This window comes from Saccopteryx leptura, chromosome 1 (assembly GCF_036850995.1).
Source record: "Saccopteryx leptura isolate mSacLep1 chromosome 1, mSacLep1_pri_phased_curated, whole genome shotgun sequence".
Lineage (NCBI taxonomy): Eukaryota > Metazoa > Chordata > Mammalia > Chiroptera > Emballonuridae > Saccopteryx > Saccopteryx leptura.
In genome coordinates, this window is record NC_089503.1 from 304,240,623 (window position 1) to 304,243,746 (window position 3,124).

Consider the following 3,124-nt stretch of genomic DNA (forward strand, 5'->3'; position numbering starts at 1 on the left):
AGCATTGAGGTTTTGGTTGAGGGCTTTGAGTTCAGATTGAAACTACTGGACAAATCAGATTATTTTGTCTCATTTCCCTAAATGAGGATATTTTCTAAAGCTGAGAGAACTGAGGACGAGTTAAATGTGATGTCCAAGGAAATCTTCCCTGAAGGCACACCTCCCTTCCCCCATTTCATCCTGTCTTCCAGGAAACACCGAGTCTAGAGGCCTCTTTAGTTACCACAGCAACTGAATTAGCAGCCAAAGGACAAAGAATATCCTGTTTGACAGCGCTAATAGAAGTATATTTTGAGCCACTTATATAATATTACATTTTTGTTGGTCAAATAAGTTTGTAAATATGATGGATATGTTTGCTTGCTTATAGTTTGCATTGGATGTGAGGGACAGGCTGTAAGCAGGCTGCGTCCTTATAGCCTAAGGCTTAGTTTTAAGACTAAGCTTTTCCCCACACCCTTGACTGTTGCATGATATGGGGTGGTGTACTCTTATGAAGAATCCCATTTATGCTTCAGATAAGTGACTTTGTACCAGAGATTTCCTTGTTTGTGTATTGGATTAAAGGTTTTGATTTCTACACTATAAAATGGGGCAGACCAGGAGCTTGCTCTCTCTGGGTTCCTGAGATTAGCATTAGAGAGGAGAGTAGAGAAAGGCCACGTGGAGGAGAGGAGAAGCTGCCACGATGGTGGAGTGCTGAAGGAGAAGCCAATTTGTGCAGAGAGAAAGAGATGGGGAACAGAGGTGAATAAGGCTGGTGAGGTAGAATACTTTGATTCTAGGAAAACTCGGATAAGTCAGTGGCTTTGGGAGCCCTAAATGGAAAGGGAAGTGTTTTCCCACTGTGTGTATTTCTTGCCTGCCGGGTGCAAGATAGGATAAAGATGATGGCCCACCAGTTCTTGGCTTCGTTGTTTCATTACCGTCTGTCCGAATCCAATGCAAACCTGCACAGGCCAGGCAGCTGTGATGGTGGCCATGGTTACTGGCTTTATAGTTTTCTAGTAGCCACATTAAATATTTTTAAAGAGGCCCTGGCCGATTGGCTCAGCGGTAGAGCGTCGGCCTGGCGTGCGGAGGACTCGGGTTCGATTCCCGGCCAGGGCACATAGGAGAAGCACCCATTTGCTTCTCCATCCTCCCCCACTCCTTCCTCTCTGTCTCTCTCTTCCCCTCCTGCAGCCAAGGCTCCATTGGAGCAAAGATGGCCCAGGCGCTGGGGATGGCTCCTTGGCCTCTGCCCCAGGCGCTAGAGTGGCTCTGGTCTCGGCAGAGCGACGCCCCGGAGGGGCAGAGCATCACCCCTGGTGGGCGTGCCAGTTGGATCCCGGTAGGGCGCATGCGGGAGTCTGTCTGACTGTCTCTCCCTGTTTCCAGCTTCAGAAAAATACAAAAAAAAAAAAATTTTTTTTAAAGAAACAAGAGAAATTAATTTTAATATTTTATTTTATTTTTATTTTTGTGTGTGTAACAGAGACAGAGAGTCAGAGAGAGGGACAGATAGGTATAAAGCCAGAAGCCACGGCCACCAACACAGCAGCCCGGCCCATGCAGGTTCGCATTGGATTTGGACAGTTGGTAAAGAAACAACGGAGCCACAAACTGGTGGGCTATCATTTTTAATTCTAGCTTGCACCCGACGGGCAAGTAAAAAATACACAGTGGGCTCCAAAACCCACTCACATTCAGTGCTCTCAAAGCCACTGACTTATCCGAGTTTCCTAGAATCAAAGGTTTCTAGCTCACCAGACTTATTCACCTCTGTTCCCCAACTCCTTCCTTCTCCCCGCACAAACTCTGTATAAACTGGCTTTTCACTCAACACTCTGCCATCTTGGCTGCTTCTCCTGGCCTCCTCCACGTGGCCTTCCTCTGCTCTCTGCTCTGCTCTCTCCTCTAATGTTAATCTCAGGAGCCAAGAGAGCAAGCTCCCGTTCTGCCCCCATTTTATAGTGTAGATTCAAAACCTTTAATCCAATATACAAAATAGGGAAGTCTCTAATACAAAGTCACTTCTCTGAGGCATGATTGGATTGTACCGCCCCACGTCAAAAAGGGTGGGAAAGGCTTAATCCCAAAACCAAGCCCCAGGCTACAATGATCCTGCCCGCCCCCAACACACATTAATATCACCTGGGCAACAGCCTCCACTGGGCAGCGTTATCTTTTACAAAGTGAGCATAATACATTTTATCTGCCCAACAATAGGGATAGACAGACAGGAAGGGAGAGAGATGAAAAGCATCAGTTCTTCGTTGTGGCAACTTAGTTCATTGATTGCTTTCTCATATGTGCCTTGAAGGTGGAGGTGGCTACAGCAGAACAAATGACCCCTTGCTCAAGCCAGCCACCTTGGGCTCAAGTCAGCAACCATAGGGTCGTGTCTATGATGTACGCTCAAGCCAGTGACCCTGCACTCAAGCTAGTCAGCCCATGCTCAAGCCAGATTAGTTCACACTCAAGCCGGTGACCTCAGGATTTTGAACCTGGATCATCTATGTCCCAGTCCAACGCTCTATCCACTGTGCCACCGCCTGGTCAGGCTTAATATTTTATTTGACCTAATATATTCAAAAGAATACTTCAGCATGTAATTAATATAAAAATTACGCTTGTCCATTTTTTTTCCTGCCGAGTCTTCAAAATTCAGTGTGTGTGTGTGTGTGTGTGTGTGTGTGTGTGTATTTTTTTTTAAATATGGAACACTTCACTAATTTATGTGTCATCCTTGCGCAGGGGCCATGCTAATCTTCTCTGTATCATTCCAATTTTAGTATATGTGCTGCTGAAGCGAGCACTCGGTGTATATTTTACATTTGCAACACATCTCCATTTTGGTCCCTAAGCTTTCTACAGTTAAACTAATATGTTATTTTATCAAAACAACAAAGTTGTGTTTAATGGGAAAATACTTTAAATTGTCTCAATTTTAAACTAATTAAATTAGCGATTCACATCTTTAGTGGTACTGGCCATGTGTAAGTACTTAATAGCTACATGAGGTTCATGTCTGGACCTTGCAGCTAACAGTAAGACAACCAGGATGTTCTCTACTCTTTTCTCCATTCTTAAAAAAAATAAAATGATTGATTTTAAAGAGAGAGGAAGGCAGAAAGAGAGA

At 44.7% G+C, this 3,124-nt stretch overlaps 1 non-coding gene across 1 annotated transcript; it reads right to left on the bottom strand.

The window, feature by feature from the left end:
* Positions 1-2,694: 2,694 nt before the first annotated feature.
* On the bottom strand, positions 2,695-2,801 carry LOC136390185 (U6 spliceosomal RNA). Its single transcript, XR_010748620.1, has one exon. It is a non-coding gene; the product is annotated as a U6 spliceosomal RNA (small nuclear RNA).
* Positions 2,802-3,124: the final 323 nt, after the last annotated feature.